The sequence below is a fragment of the Grammomys surdaster genome, unplaced genomic scaffold (assembly GCF_004785775.1).
Source record: "Grammomys surdaster isolate TR1022 unplaced genomic scaffold, NIH_TR_1.0 224, whole genome shotgun sequence".
NCBI classification, from domain to species: Eukaryota; Metazoa; Chordata; class Mammalia; order Rodentia; family Muridae; genus Grammomys; species Grammomys surdaster.
In genome coordinates, this window is record NW_021604669.1 from 2,173,921 (window position 1) to 2,191,156 (window position 17,236).

The following is a 17,236-nucleotide window of genomic DNA, read 5'->3' on the forward strand; positions in this document are numbered from 1 at the left end:
TTAGGGTTAGGGTTAGGGTTAGGGTTAGGGTTAGGGTTAGGGTTAGGATTAGGGTTTGCATGTACGTGTCTCAGGGCCAGGCATCTACCCTGCAAGTGTCAACTAAAAGAAAGTTGCTGTTCACCACACTGTATTGATGCATGAGCCATCATAAGATGTTCTAACCCTCAAAAGCTCTGTCATGGAGCTGGAGTTGTAGCTCAGTTGGTAGAATGCATCATAGGAAGCACAGTGGTCTGGGTTCGATCCCCAGTCTACCATGAACCAGGAGTGCTGCTAAACAACTCTGAAGGTAGAGGTAGCTAGATTAGAAGTTGCCAGCTATTTTTAGCTACATGTTGAGTTTGAGGCCTGTCCGACATCCCGTCTCAAGGGTAAAATCAAAGCTATGACAAAACCATCTTCAGAAATGTTCATAAGATGCCAATCTTGTCTTGAAACCCTGTGTGCTCCTCGCCTGCTTCTTTGAGTAGCACGCTTAGCAGTTTGGTCCCCCTCCCCAAATTGGCTTCCCTACATCCTGTTTTATCCATGAACAGCTTTATATTTAACTATCATAGGAGTGGGTACTGTGTCATGCTTTCAAACGGACATTCCCTCATCATTGAATACATTGTCACTTGCAATTTCCAGTTGTCTCAATGTACTGTTTCATGACATCATGACATCTCTTAAATCAAAACTCAAGAAATGGACATATCTCAAATCAATTTTTTAACCTGCATGTTTTCTGTTTGTCTCTTTTTGAATTTTTCTTTGAGGAGGCCAATCCCACAGCTGGGAGCTTTGCTGGTTGTGGCCCTTGGTGACATCAAGCTTGCTCCTCAGGGATTTCTCTTTTCTCTGTTTCTTCCTAAAGTAATAGCAGCCTCCTTGAGATCAGTCAGATTCAAGGATCTTTTCATTGGCCTTATATGACCTCTGGAAGATGTCAGCATACCAGCTAGGTCTGTTTCTGTTCTGTCTTCACATGGCTTTCTTCTGTGTGACACTAGGGACTTGAGTTGTACTGAGTCACAGCTCTGTCCGTGGTGTGTGTGTGCTCGAATAGATTGTGTCCTGAGTAAGTTACAATACAAAGCCAGCACCCCCTCTATTGCCTTGTTCAGCTGCTGTATCTGGGGCTTGTGTGGTTTGAAGGAAGGGACCCTTTTGTTTGCTGGTTTGCAGCAGGTAGCCTATGTACCCTGAAGTCCAGGACCACCCTCCGAGAATGGCATCTGCATGTTCTCAGGTGCCATTTCCTCCAGTGAAAAGTTTAGGCAGAGCCAGGAGAAAGCATTGTGCAGTGCAGAACAGCTCCTGTGTGGAGTTGTGGGCTCAGTCCACCTCAAAACTTCACAGGTGGGGGTGTTATGTGGAGTTGGGCATTTTTTTTCCACCTTGCAGATTGCTCTTCAGAGCAGGAATGGGTCTCAGCTCCTAAAGTGTACTGGAGAAAGAAGGGGGTTAAAGGGATGCTCATGGGAGAGTGGGAATGACCTGAACCTGCACATGTTAGTCAAGGGATTACATGTGTTCATAAGGCAGAAGCCAGCCTCTTCCTGGTTCTCAGGGGAGATTGCCTCATGGAAGACATGTTGCGGTTTGTCAGCCAACTGTTTATTGCCCAGAAAAGAACATGTCTGTGTGTTTCCTTGGCTTGTGGCTTATACAACATTTTTTTTTCCACATAATGAAAGAAATACTTCACAGTTGCAAACTGGCCTGGAAGTTGGATAACAAGGCAGTGTCACAGAGTAAAGTGCTTGCCTGTTCAAACCATTGGTGACAGAACCAAAGTAAAATGAGGCTGGTATAATGGAATCATTTAATTTGTGTTAGTTCCGAAAGTCTTTGAGAAGTCACATTAACTCAGAAGACCTATTAGCCACTGGAACCCACCCAAGGTAGATGCAGTAAAGCCAGCTGTGTGCGAGATGAGCTTATTTTGGCCTCCAAGGCTTGGTGCTTGGTGCCAGCAATGGAGAAGGCCTGCCCCACAACTTTCTGCACTGGGCACTCGCCGACTCCTGGGTATTGGGCATGTCCACACTTTACAGCCTGTCAGTGTTATCAAAAGCCTTCAACTCCATGCAGCCTTCTCCAGGATCCTTTTCACATCACCCCTGATGGCTCCCAAGGAAGATGAGATGAAGGGCAGGTCCCACTGGCGCCACAGGCCTGTGTTTACACCTCTGTAGGTGTAAACACCTCCTGCAGAGAGTCCTGATGACTTGTTCACTTGTGAATCAGGTTCCCACCAGGAGCCGGGGCCTGTGCTAGGGTATATAGATATTGAGAACACCATGACTTTGAGTCAGTTATACCCACAGACCAGCCTGGGAACTGAGCTTACAAGGAAAGGTCATTCTTACACACAGGTCATTCTCTGTGGGAGATGTCCCACAAGATACCTCTGTGCCTTCCTGAGCCATGGCACTTGGGTAGGCCTCAGGCCAGCCTGGGGATGCTTCACTAGTCTTCCACTTTGTTAGTAGCTATATTAGATATGTGCTCTACACATGTGTCCAGAGGCAGGCAGATGTATTTATACACACCACACATGCACATAAGCGCTAAAATGTCCCTCTTGCTGGCTCATGGTTTGTCCCAGTGCAGTACTACTGCTGATGCTATCTCTGCTTAAGAACTCACAGAAGGAGCAATGAGCCCAGAGCTCGTCTAGAGGCTCCTTCCCGTTATGTGTGCACACTATGTTTCTGACCTCCCTGAAAACAACTGATAGCGGAGAAGTGGGGGTGAGGCAGCATGCATTTTACAGGGCTGGTGGGGCAGGTGGGGCAGGTGTCCTGCATCTAACACAGGGCCTCACTGGTGTTTGGGAGCTCATCTGTAAGCAATGGTCACTCTCTACCTTGGATCACTTAGAGCATGCCCCTGTGTTGGTAGTTCTGAAAAAGAATGGGAAACCTAGCAGGTGAGGTTGGTTTGGGGGTGTCTGCTCTAAATGTAGGTCACTGGGTGCCTGTGCTATTCAGCAAAGGGCTGCTGAGTCCTGTTGTCCCTCTGGCCTTGTCCTGCTGGGTTTCAGGGTCACCTGTGTTCCAAGGAAGAACAGAGTTAGTGTAAAGACCCCGCCCTGTGTGTGATTAGGGCTCAGCAGCCACACTGTGGTGACATCAGCAGGTGGTTGTGTAGCAAAGGCAGCAAGTGTCTTGGCATCACATTTAAACAGAACATTCACAGGCAAAGCCAGCATGCACACTCTTCACCTCGTTCCCTCCACTGTTTCTAGTTTAGCAGTCCATAGCAAAAGAGAAGCAGCAACAGCAAAAGCGACACAGCGTGAGACTGTGGGTTGGAGGGCGTGCTTTCTCTCTGGCTTCCCTATCCAGATTCACCTACCTCCTTTACTACATCCTCACTCCTCTGTGACACTGTCCACAGGGCATATGGGATTATCAGTGTTATGAGCATCCATGGCTCCTTGAGAGCCTTTGTTGGAAGAGACCCATCTTCTCCATCCTCACTTAGGTGTCTGACTGACCTTTGGGGCCACTTTTGATAGGAATTCTGTCTCCTTTTTCTCTGCTGGTACCTTAGCCTGATGCCCACTACAGGAGGAGGGCAGTGGAATTGAAAATGACACCATTCTGCATCATTTAGTTCTGGGAAGGTCACTTTGGAGGAACAAATAGCTCAGGGGCTCATTGACCTACAGCAGCCTTGGTCTCTCTTTGCAGTTCCACACCCCTTGCAGTTGGCTTTTTCGCTCTGTTGTGTTTTGATTTCATTCTGTTCCCATGCTCCCCGAGAGACAGGCAAGGTCTAAAGCAGAGGAAGATGGGAAACGGGAGGACCATGTGGGCTCCTGAGCAAGCTGCCGAGAGTGGTTTCTGAAACCTCTGGGACTGTCAGCTGGTTCAAACAAGTCAAGAGTGTACACAGGAACACTGAGTACTGGGGGCAGTCATGCATTCTGCTTACTGTGTACTCAGGGGAAGCATACCTTGTAATTTATAGCCCAGCCTCCAGAGTTAATTTTCCTGCCTTCTTTAAAGGATGCTTCCCTCTTCTGTGGACTCCTATGGCCTCCTTTGTGCTGTTTGCTTTCTGTTGGGAGACTTTAATGGAGCAATTATTATATACTAAGTAGTGTGTCATGTCTAGAGCTGTGAAAATCACGTAGACCTAGCCATGTACATTAGCTGTGACATGCGGACATGAAACTTGGTGGGGTAAACAGGATACTTGATACTTAATGAGAGTTTATTGAGCATATAGCAGACTCAGCTGGCCATGACTAGTATAGAAAAACAGCCCAGACTGCTCTCAAGAAGGTGATGCCACAGAGCCAGAAATGGACTGACATTGTGGACACCCAGCATATGCTAGACACGTGCCCCTTGCCACCCAGAAGGACAGACTGAAAGGACAGAAACAAAACATCACATGTACATCAGGCTATTCTGAAAGAGATATTGCAAGCTGAGTCCCATACTAACAAATCCTTCATTGCTACTGAAACAGATGTGCTCAGTGGGAACAGAGGACAGGCCTTGTTGGGAAGGTGTGAGAGGGCCCAGACATTTCGGGGGACATCTCTCTTCCTGTCAGACTGAGATGTTAGGGAACCAGAGGCATCCTGTGCTCTGTGTTGTGATGCCCCAGAAACCTGGCCTGCTAGTACTTAATACAAACCATGTGGCGTCTAGTTTCTTCTCTGTGGTTATGAGACATGGCGATGCCCTGTGTCCAGCTACCCTCTAGGAGAAGATGCTATCAGGTTAGGCTTCTTCCTTATGTCCTGGAGCCCTTGCCTCTAAGCAGTGGCTGGGAGCTGTTTGGTTCTCTTGCCCAGAATACTCTCCTTGACTTTGTAGAAGTGTTCACTGTAGAATGGGGGTGTTTCTTCAAAGCTAACAAGTCCCATGGCTTTCCCGTTCTAAAGCACACATAAATGTATGCTGCACAGGCCCCACGTCAGCGTGCTTTGCTTCTTTGCTGTGCATTGGCAATTAGACCAAAGGATATTATTTTATCTCCCATTAGTCATCCCTTGCAAGTCCGTTCCACACGCAGTGCACAGCTTGCTCTTTATGACTAAAAGGTAATTGTATTGTTTGTGTTTGCTCTATATGTTTGGGAGGCCTCTGGAACAGAGGAGCAGAGTTCATGGCTGATAAATGCTAATGGACAGTCTGATGGGGGAGATCTTAGTCAGCTGTGTCAGCTGTGGGCTCCTGGAGACCAGGGGTGAAGTTTCTTCACCTTGGAAACCTTCCTTTGTTCTTGGTACAGCCTTTTCTACTACAAGACATCTCAAGGCCACTTGTCAGCTACCCCTCTGTAGCCCCATGCCCTGAGCTAGCTTCTGACCCTGAGAGAGACATGCAGGTTGAGTCTGTACAGAGGGTTCAAGTGGGGGTGGCTGGTAGCCATGGAGCTACTGAATCCTTGAGATCAACTTGAACAAAGACAACTTTTTAAGGGCTCTGAGTATGGGGAGCTAATGCCTCTGAGAGGAGAAGCAGGATACACATTCTAGAATGCACAAGGATTGTGAATACTCCCTTTACTGAATGGTCATTTCTAAGTGTCTCAACATGCATGACACTAAGCTAGGAGCTTAGGTCTGCCCCTAAATGAGCCATCTTCCTTGCCTGGTGGCTAGAAGGAGTCCCCAGGTTATGGACTACACAAGCCAGGACATAGAGGGTTACAGCTTCTTGGATGGTGTAGAATTGACACAGCCAGGGAGCCAGGGACAGCCTGGCACATCCCCTGTCTTGCAGAGTCTGTGTCAGCATTTTCCATGGGATAAATGAACCTGCAGTTTGGTTTGTCTTTGCACAGCACTGCTCCCCTACCTTCACTGACTGATCTTCTCAAGAGCATACATTGATAACTGGGGTCAGAGGCCCTTGGTAGAAATGTTGAGTATTTTAGGGAAGTTAAAAATGCAGCTTCTATCAAAATTGTTTTTCCTCAAGTTTGCTATGTGCACCAGTTGTCCCATGTTCTGGCCTAACTTCATTTCTTAATGTTTTTTGTTTGTTGGTCTGCTTTTAAGAAACTGTTCCTGCATCTTTTTCAAGATTCAGCTCTGCACATTTGTAGTAAATCTGTCCAACGTGCCTCTGATGTCCACTGAGCTATGGGCGCTCACCATCACAATTTTTTTTTTTAAGATAAAAGAGTTGCCTACTACATGGCTTGGGGATTTCTCTTCCCTAAGGCCATGGGTGGGTGGGTGTCTGTCTGTCTGTCTGTCTGTCTGTCTCTCTCTCTCTCTCTCTCTCTCTCTCTCTCTCTCTCTCTCTCACACACACACACACACATACACACACACACACACACAAACACGCCTCTCTGTCCCTGTCCCCCACCGTGTGTGTGTGTGTGTGTGTATGTGTGGGAGTGTCACAACTCTCTGATGCTCCGGTAGAATCAGATGTAAACCAGCCCCATGTATCATGTATGTGTGCTACATCTGTTGCTCTTGAGCATTTCTCCCTCATGCTCTGGACCACTCCAGGTAGCTTCCCTGCTAGGAACTTTGCTGGCCTCCTAAGATGCTGCCTTCTGTGTCCTCCATGTGCTAACCTCCCCTGTCACTCTTCCCCCATGCTTCTGTCAGTCATCTGCATGAATCTTCTTTTCTCTTTCCACATTTCTAGGTGTCAGGGGCAAATGCTCCATAAGTGTGGGAGGCACAATAATGTTACTGGTTCCCAAGATGCACACACTCTAATCTCAGAGCTCTTGGCTATGCTTCTTCTGTGGAACACTGGATTTTGCAAGTGTATCAACTGAAGGATGCTAAGATGCATCAGAAGCCATTGATTGTCAAGGTGTGCCCAGACTGATCGTGGGGGTCATTTTAAGGATGAGAGAGGACATAGGGTGTGTCAGAAGGGATAGGAATGAAAAGACATGGGACTGAACTCTCAACCCAGGAATATAGATGGCTCCTAGAAGCTGCAGAGCTAAGAAGGTAAATCTTTGCCTAAGGATATACAGAAGAAACATCACCTCTGGGTTCCTTTGCAGATCTTTGGGACCATAAGATGATATGTATATATTTAAGTCATTAAGCTGGTGGCCATATTTTTCATAGCAACAACTAAGAGGCAGAGGGTGTGCTGTGCATCAGGAGATTCCTAGAGAAATTAGGGAGGGATGTGGGCCTGCTCAGTCACCTCTCAGGCCACCTCTATCCTGGCCTCCTGCTTTTACTCAGCTTGGTGTTCTCATTTTCCATCCTAGCAGCTGACCGATGAAGTTTAGAGAAGAGATGGCACTTGAAACCACAAGAGGGATTTAAAGTGTGAATTTTTGTCATGCTAATGAGCTGTCTACTGTTCAGAGCCACCTGGGTTGAAGTCAGTATCCTGAGCCCCAAAGCCTTTGAGTCTGGACTTTAGATGCCAGCCATCCCCCTTCTGCTGTTTCGGGTTCTGTGTTTGGTCTGGAGTCTTAATCTCATTACATAATCTTAGGACACAGGAGTTCACATTTGCAAGTATGTGGATTGTCTACTCCCAGCATGCCTGGGAAGCTGAGGTGAGGTGAAGCTTCTGCTCTCATGCCTTCCCTCACACCCAACCTGGTTTCTTCCTGCTGATGGTCTTTAATCTTCACCAGATTTAATACTCTTGTAATGATATATACTATTAGCACTGTATAGACAGAGGCACAGAAGCTTCTAGATGCCAAGTTCTCCTCCTTTCCCCCAGAATCAGAGAGCTTCTGCCAACTCCAGCTTGGGTCTGCTGGTATAAACTCTTTGGGGTTTCCAGCTCACTTGTCTGTCTGTTGTGATGGTTGTATGCATGGTGTTCAGCACACATGAATGTTGTGGAACAGATTTGATTGGTAGCATGCATAGAAACTGGGTTTTCTGAACCCAACAGTCTCAGGCAACTTACTTATTTTTGTCTTAATAAAGAAGTGATTTTCTTACCCATAATAAGACTTGAACTAGATATGTGGAATCCCCTTGTTGTGAGAGGACAGACACATCATTCAACAGGCAGTAACAGAAGTTGAGAGAAGGGAATAGCATGTCTGATGTAGCAGTTTCCTAATGTAGCTGTTCACTCTTTTGCAGTGTTTACTGAAGCTACCACTCTGGTGCTATGGACTCAGCAATGTGCCTGAGATGGGTCTATTCCTTGTGGTATGCCGGGTAGATTCCAATGTAGGGATGGAAACACAAGGAGGTGGAAGATGCTTAGAAGATGATGGAGGAGCAGAGAGTAGTGCACAACCCCACATTATAGCACTCATTCAGCACCGTCTGGATAGTAAGAGCTTGTGCAGAAGTGCCCGTGCTATCTGACAAACATGATTTAGCTGCTTGATCAGAAGTGGGACTTATAGACCAGGCCTGGTGTCAGCCTGGGCAATTCCTTTGCCTCATAACTTCTGGGCCTGGCATGGAGCCACATGAAGACAACTTTGAGGACATTGGTTAGGGCGCGCTCCTATTTCCATACCTTTTTGTCTCTAGGTAGGTGTGGATCGTGCCTGTCTGGGATATTTTGGGAGGATACAGTGCTTCCTTTACCTGAAGATGAGGCAATGCTTTCTTTCTGGGCCTTGGGTCACCTTGGCCCCTTACTTTTCAATTCTCTACATGGATGCTCAGTCTTCCATGTGGATAAACATACCATCTTAACCTTACCACAAAGCCACCCTTTCACATCTAACACATAGCCTTGAAGGCTTGGAGCTAGAGAGCAATTCCCTCCTGGGAATCAATTCTCATAAAAGTATTTGAAACCTCAGATCAAGTATTGGACATCAGGATGCTTATATGTTGTTTTTAATATGAAAGCAAACAAAATATCTGACAATGGGGCTTGACTGATAAATTATGGTACATTTGTATAGTTGACTATTAGATAGCAGTCAAGAAATTATGCTTTTACAGAGTTTGTAATATTGGCTATGTATCCTCCTGGTTTCTGGGCATTGTAATGGACCTTCTGTTCTGTTGATGGCTTACCTGTGCCCTGCATTCCCCCTACCCCCAGCGGTAGGTGTCACATATGTTCCCACAGAGGAGCAGTTCCAAACCTATGGGTCAAGACCCCTTTGGGTGTGTGTGTGTGTCACAAATTGCCAAGTCCTACATGGCCATGCACAAGAAATGGTATGACACAGTTCTTGCCCCTGGAACAGAGCTAACAGGGCATGGGCCTCCATGAGTGTTAGTGGTTGCTATTTGTAAGGCTTGTTTATATATTTTATGTTCCTCTTTGGGGGAATGTCCTCTCTGCCAAGGTTAATGACTCCATGATAATCAGAGTCAGTATGAATCCAGGAAGTGGGAGTGTGTCTAATGGCCTTAGCAAAATGATAAATGCTGTGACCTTCAGAATAGCCCTTAAGGCTGTGGGAAAGAACTCTGAAAACGTGCGTTCAAGACTGTATAATTTCTCAAAATATAAGGATGCAATATGAATGGTATGAGGAACTTCATGGACCTAACAGAACAAAGGCAGCTGCACTAATGAGCCAGGTTGTCAGAAAGGTACAAAGACAGGCAGATTCCTGAGTTTAGGATCAGCCTGGGACAAGTGAATTTAGGCCCAGACATGGTAGGAATGGTAATCTCAGGACAGGATCCCACCTAGCTAGCTTATTGTCTGTGCTTAAATAGCCTGACAGATCTCTGAATTCATTTGAAATGTTTTAAAAAAATATATACTTGCTGTCCTTTTCTAGGAATCAAGGGGCTAAGGATGCTGATTCATGGGACAATCAAAAGGGAACCTGGAATAAATGGCTGGATTGATATGTAAATAAAAGACCAGGCTTTGGTCTGTAAGATAGCTACCCAGAGATAACTGCTTGGAAAGTGAACATAGTTCTTTTCAAATTTTTTTTCTAGCAGCTTTTCTGACTTTGGTCAGAAAAGCCATGAGCTCTCCAGAGAACTTTTAGAATTTGTTTCTAGCATGAGAGAGCTGTCTTTAGCAGAGAGCTGTCTCAAGCAGAAAGCTGTCTGGAACAGACTGCAGAGCCAAGAGGTATTTGCAGAGCTTTTTGGAGAACCATCTTAAGCAAAACACAAGGCTGTCAGTTTGTACCCATGATCGACTTCAAGTCATTTCTTTTGCTGCTCTCAAACACCTCTTCACTAGAAACCCCTCGCCAAGCCAAAGCTGATCCTTGGCAACAAATAAGATATTTACATTATGATTTATAGCAGCAGCAAAATTACAATTATGAAATATCAATGAAATAATTTTATGGTTACCACAACATGAAGAACTGTATTAAAGGGTTGTAGCATTTGGAAGGTTGAGAACTGCCACAGAGCCTTAGGGAACTGCTGCTCGTTTCTCAGGATCGGGACCACAGGGGAGCACCAACATCAAGACCCAGCTTAGGGCTCAGCTTTGAACATAAATATCACAACCTAATACATGGAATTGGAGAGATACAAAGTACCATTTGAAATAAGATGCCAGCATCATAAAAATTAGCTGACATGAATAATGCATATACCTGTGTATGTGACTGGAAATATGTAAGACTGCAGCTATGGTAGGGAGGTATCACAGGTAATGCTTTTCTTGAGAGTTTTCCAGTGTGTGTACTACACAGGAGGCTTTATTTCTTGACAGAGGTACACGTTATATTGCATTATCAAGCTATGTTTAGTTTTCAAAGCACTACCGTGGTCCTTTACCCAGCATCATGGTCTGGTGTATGTTTGGGTTTGCTTGCTTTGTCTGGGAAAGATTTGAACACAACTCTTGCCTGTTTCGACTTGGTTTTCACCAACATCCAAGGTATCTTTAGTATGCTTGGGCTCTGGGAGCACTCATTGGGCAGCTAGTCCTCTGGATCCTTTGGACATGAAGATTGCAGAGCACATTATGGGTCCTAGGTGAACTCAAACCTGTGCAGAGAAGCTCAGCAGAGGGAGACTGCTGCTGAAGTAACTTGTACTCCCATGCTGGCCATCTTGTGTTTGGGGAAGCTTGTTCACCATGAAAACTTTGGAATTTTCACTCAGTCAAGTTTGCTTAGTGCTGAGCCCCTTTCAGCTCCTCACAGAAAGCCTAAGGGTGTCTGTAACTGGCTGCACAGGGCATGGTCCTTTATGGGGTTTCTCTTGCCACTAACATTACACTGGATGGCTCTACTTACTTACTTACTTACTTACTTACTTACTTTTTTTGAGGTAAGGTTTCATAATGTATCTCAGACTGACCTAGGACTCTTGAAAATTCTACTATTTGAGCCTCCCAGTTACCATACTGTCAGCTGTCTGGATGCAGTCTGCATCAGTGGTGAGCACTCCTCCTTGCTTCTCTGTCCCCCTGGTGTCCTGCCACACCATCCTGCAGGGCACCTTTGCTTCTGCTATTCTGCTCAGCATTATTCCTAAGTTTAGTTCCCATGTGTAGGAAACTGCTGCTAATTTAAGGTCGCCATCTACCATGTCCAGATAGCTCCTCTGAGTTCGGTGCAAAATGGAGGACTCCCTTTATCAGCAGGGCTTGCCCCTCACTGACCTTGTCTGGGGAGCTGGAAACCCCCACCTTCTACCTGCAGAATGTCAGCTTTATCTGTTCAATTTCCTTTCTTTGGATCAGAGCCTGTCCAGCAAGCACCTGGAATTCCTGGAATGCCTTTCCATGCAAAGGAGGCGTTCTTCAGTACCTTAAACTCTAGCCACTGATGCAAGCCCAAGAAATTCCTAATCCCTGTCACCTCATTTTATTCCTGAGATCTACTGGGTACCAGCAGTCACTATGCAGTGTCTCTTCTGATGCCCCCCACCTAGCCTGACTTCAAGGTTGGTATTTTCTCTGAAGCACACCCTGCCTCTTTTGGTTTGCATTTGTCTGACAACAGAGCTAACTCCTGTGCTAGACCATAGAAGTCGGCATGCTGTCCAGTGGATAAATCTTTGAAGACTGCATCTTGAGGTTCAGCATTAGCTCTTCTGCCCTCCACCTCCACCCTAGAACAGTTAGTTTCCCCAGGCTATCTCAGTCCCAGAGGCCTCGAAGACAGTTATTTCACTGTGTCTTTGATCATGGCACCTTCTATAACATGCTGTTTCCATGGCAACCTTCACAGCCAAGGCTGGTCCAAGTTTCTGTGGACAAAAGCAGTTGTTACTCTTGGGACTAATTGTAGTTAAGTTATTCTTAGTTCCCATAAGGAAAATCTACTGTCTTTGGAATATCACAGGATAAGCCTCATCTTTGGAGTATAAAGCGCTTCATGCACAACGAGTTTGCCCTCTTCTTTCCAAAGCAGTGGCATACTTCAGAAGGTTTTTTTTTGTCCACCCATCTTTTCATCCTTTCTCTGTCAACTCTTGGAGCCCCACACAGCCTCTTTGGACTAATTAGAAGAGATGTTAGGCCTTTTCCCAGTGAATTGTCATTTCTTCTGAACTGGCTCAAGATATTCTCTTCTAGGGTGAACAGGGAAAGACAGAAGGTGTGTGTGTTCAGTTAAGGACCTTCAGTGAGACTGCAGAGCCAGCTACACAGGGACTGGTCTGATACCAAGGCCATCAAGGAGGCTGTGCCCATGAATGAGGCTCCTAAAATGGGATTTGGCCATCCCATTTGTTTTGTTTTGCTTTTTTCAGTTTCTAAGATGTTGGGTCACACCATGGTGTCTCATGGTTCTGTTCTGGCTCTGTGCCTGGTAGCCAAGGTCAGATGGGCTATAATGAGGTCTAAGAGTCCATCTTTAAGATGACTATAGACTGAGAGCTCTGTCTGCTTTCTTCTCTGCGGCTCTTATGGCCTTGGGGAGAGGTAATCTCTCTTGGGGCACATGGTCCCTTACCTTATTCAGACCATCTGAAGGTCTGAGGACAGTTGGCTCTCTGTGGCCAGCTCTCCTGTGACAAAGGTTTGGCAACCAATGGTTTTGGGGTGTTTGTTTGTTTGTTTGTTGTTGTTTGTTTGTCTGTTTTTTAATCTCTACTGTCTACAATCCCCCTCCCCAATGTGTGCCATGATATCGTTCCTACACAGAGTGGGGTGAACATGTTCCACTTTTTTCTATAATAAAAAAAGATTGGAATGTGTATCATACAAGAAACTACAGAATCCTATGCTTATAGGCCTTCTATTTGTGAAATCATTTGTCTAAATCACATGAATGCCAAGTTACCAAACTAATATTAATAAAAGTATCACACTAAACTGACAAGATATGTTGGTGGATCTAAATTGCTGGTAGCCCGGTGAATGGGAAGCAATACCTGCAGAGCCAGTCCCTTTAATTTTGTATGTCAGTGTACATTGACACAATGTAGATCCTAGATATTTATCTTTGCTCACACCAGGGCAATCCCCCTCCCTGCTGTGTGCCATGATGTCGTTCCTACACAGAGTGGGGTGAACATGTTCCACTTTTTTCTCTGCCTTTTCTTGTATTTATTTTCCATCTGTAAATTTATATAATATTCAATTGTTCAATTCCTGTGTGGTTTATGTCCCCTGATTCCAAGAGCAGAATATTTTAATTTTGATGTAGTGAGTTTATCAGTTTCTGATTTATGACTCACACATTTGGTTTTGATCCTCAGAAATTTTGGCTGAACCTAGGGATGTCAACAGACACTCTCTTGTTTTCTTTGTTAGGTTTTTATAGCTTTGGGTTTTGCTTGTAGCTCTGAAGTACATTTCGAGTTGATGGTTATAGAGGTGCAAGGTGAAGGTTTAAGTTTATTGTCTTTGTGTCAAGATAACCATTTGCCCTTTCAAGTTCTCTTCCTCTCAGATCAGGGAACTCATCACTGCCCTGGACCCTTTAGAGATGGTCATATCAGCAACCCTAGTCCGCTTGAATTCATGTCTAGTCTGGCTCCTTACCCCCCGCCTCTGTCTCTCTGTCTCTCTTTCTTTCTTACCCCCTTTATTTATTTATTAATACTTTATTAAACTTTTTTGTTTTGGGGGACTGAACCCCCATTGCCTTACACAAGCTAGACGATCTTTGTACAATTGAGCTGTACCCCAACCCCTAATAGTCTCTAAAGACATAGTTGAAAATTTCATACAATGTGCTTTGATCTTATTAACTCCTCCCTCTAAGACTTCTAAGAGGCACCTGTCTTCCCTACCCACCCAACTGTGTATTTTTTTGTTTTGTTTTTGTTTTTTTTTTTGGGGGGGTTTTTTTTGCCTACATTGTAATAGAGGGCATGGGGAACTGTGAAACCTTTAAAATCGACTACTCCATGGGTAGAAGAAAGGTTTATTGGGAATCAGACTGCCAAGGCTGTCTCTAGGTGGGGGATGAAGTGGGCGGAGAGAAGCAACATAGTGGAAGAGCAAGCAGACTATCTGACATTCAGCAGCGGGGGTGGGGGGGTGGGGGTGGGAATCTTTGCTGTGATGCTGGCTGTTCAGAATAACTAGGAACTAGATGCCCCTGCTTGAGGTAGTTTACTTTTGGAGTTGGATTAAGGGATTAAAGGAAGTTCTGGTAAACAGAAGTTTGCCTTATTGAGATTTGCTGAGGAATACTGGATTTACATTTCTGTTTACCCAATAACAGTCCTTCTGTTTATTAGATCAGAGTCCTTTTGTCACTAGCACTGCCATTTGGGTGGCAGGGTAGGGGATGGAAGGGTGGAGGTGGGGTGTGGTTTGGGGAGTGCACTTTGGACCTAACACATATATTCTTGGACAGGTGGTTTTCCTCTAGAGTTTATGTGGTTCCACATAGAGATAAAGAGGATAACACTTTTAAAGAAAACGGACTTTTCCTCCCCCAGAAGCTACTTATTGCCAGTAGCTCCTCAGCTAGGAGTAGGACTTTGTGTCTACCTCTCCCCTCCATGCTGGGATTTGATCCTGCTTGGACTTGATCAGGTCTTGTTCATGTTATCCCAACAACTGTGAATTCACATGCACAGCTGTCCTGCTGTGTCTTGAAGACACTGTTCTTGTACTCATCTGTCACTTCTGGCTCTTCCACTCTTTCTGCTCCCTCTCCTGTAATGACCCCTGAGCCTTGGGAGGAGATGAATGTGGTATAGGTGCCCCATTTAGGATTGAGTGCTCTGCAGTCTCATAGTCTCTACCCTTTGGGCAGTTGTGGGTCTGTGCTAATCACCATCTACTGCAAATAGAGTCTTTTCTGATGAGGGTTGAGGGATGCAACAATCCATGGTGTAACCACAAGTCATTAGGAGTCAGTTTTGAAGAGTGGACTAATAATAGAATCCATCAGTCTGGGCTGTTGTGACAGCCAATTAGAGAACAAAGGTGTTACACACACACAGGGTGTGGCACCCAGAACATGCTCAGGACTTTTCTGTTCTAACAGCCACCACCGTCCCCACAACCTGTCCCCTGCAGTCCTAGCTTGTCTTGCACCCAGACTGTTTTCACATCATAGCATCTTCCCATTCTCTTGTTCTGTTTGCTGACCTCCCTGTGCTCTCTTGTTCCTTTGGCACACTTGCTGGGACTTTGCTCCCGGCAGCAGGAGGGAGCCACTCTAAGCAGTAATCCAGGGTCCCATGACCTCACCGTCTCAGGACCTCTTTGGAACATTCATACTTTGTGCTACTGCACACTTAGAGGGTCTCGAGAATTGGCCTTGGCCCTCTGGTTACAGACCCAGGTTCTGGCAGTGATTTCCTGACTTATTTAATGTCGCAAGTGAGGTGGGTCACTTAAACTGTGAGCCCAATTCTTCCTTAGTAATAACAAGAGAAAGAAGAGCTTCTTGAGATCATTGTGAGGATGATATGTCACTGGAAAGAAAAGCCACTTAGAGAATGACAGGTGCACACTAGCACTGATCACTGTTAACTCATTCTAACGGTAACATGGCAGTGACTTTAGCCACAGAGAGCAGAAAGAGCCAGCTGTTACAAGGCTGAATGTGTTAAGAGTCGAGAGGAAATCAAGTATCTCAAAGAGATGCTTCATTTCCTCCTTTTTTACTGCCCAGGAAAAAAGAAAGGAAGAAATTAAGAAATCAAGAAGGAAGGAAGGAAGGAAGGAAGGAAGGAAGGAAGGAAGGAAGGAAGGAAGGAGAGAATAGGAAGCTTATTGATTACTGAAATTCTTGTCCCAGTAAGCTTGATGGGCAGGTAGTTGAAGTATCCAGTTTGGGTTCAGAGTCCCCCTCCTAACGGGGGCTGGTGCATTGCCTACAAGGGCATCTTTTGTCTCTGGCCCTTCCTGCTGCTTTTTCTGCTTTCCAGCTGCTTTGAGGACCGTTCTGCCTTCCTATCATGATGTCCTGTCTTACCACAGGCCCAGAAGTAATAGAACCAGCTTACCATGGCCAGAATAAGCCTTTCATCCTTCATGTGGCTTTCCTGTGTTTCAGTTTCAGTGACTTTTCAGGAAGAATGCTCTGAGCTTTTATCACAGTTTTGAGCACTTCCGTCCAGTCAAGGCCCTCAGTAAAGATTAGGAACAAGAGTCGCTTTGGAGCTTGGAACCAAGTAGTGGTGGAGCCATAGTCTACATTTGCATTCCCCTGGTCACTGAAGGCTTAAGGAGATTGTCACCAGAGCTAAGTGCCCTGCCAAGAATTGGGCATTCAACTCTAGGCTTAGTACCCACCATCCCCAGAACTGTCAATGTAGTGATATCAACAGAAGAGGTGCCAGAAGAGGTTTGTGAACCAGGTGAATGGTGGAGGATGTAAAGGTTGGGGACTTTGACAGCTACTTGACATTAGCCTCCTATCCTGTCTTTGTCTTCAAGCCTCTTTGAGTTATGTTTTCATTATCCAGGAAGCTGAGCTGACAAGAGAAAACAGGTACCCTCAGCTAGGCTCACTTATGTTCTAGTCACTGGGACATGGTTTATAGTCTTTCCAGTGGAGACAGATGTACAATAGCTGTACTGCTGACTAGGGAACTTGCCTTTGTTTCTGTATATCCTTCTGTCCTGTTCTGTGAGGAATAAGGACCATCTTCCTAGTTCTTATGATGAAGGTGAACTTAGAGAGGTAGCGTCCCTGGCTGCAGGCCTCAGGTGAAAGGGGAACAATGAGGATGTGTAGTTCTTGGTCTAGATGCCTGCAGGGTATGAAGGGAGGATGGTATGATAATCCATAGACCTCTGCTCAGCAGGCTAAGAGTTTGTGAACCATGAAGAGAAGGTGCATTGGGACAGGCATGGGGAGTATCTACAGTTCCCTTAGATACTTCTGGCTTGTGTTGATTGTTACTTTTGTTTCTGGCCCTCTGAAGGCCAGCCAATGGTGCAGCCTCATCAATACTATACTTGCCTGTGTCACAAGCACCTGATTAAAGTCTTATCCT

The 17,236-nt window shown here is 45.5% G+C and overlaps 1 protein-coding gene and 1 pseudogene across 2 annotated transcripts in view; both read left to right on the forward strand.

Annotated features, from left to right (window-relative positions):
• The window catches only part of Trappc9 (trafficking protein particle complex 9), a 461,796-nt gene that overhangs the window by 316,776 nt on the left and 127,784 nt on the right, over nucleotides 1-17,236 (forward strand). The window lies entirely within an intron of this gene.
• LOC114625935 lies at nucleotides 9,810-9,875 on the forward strand (annotated as a pseudogene).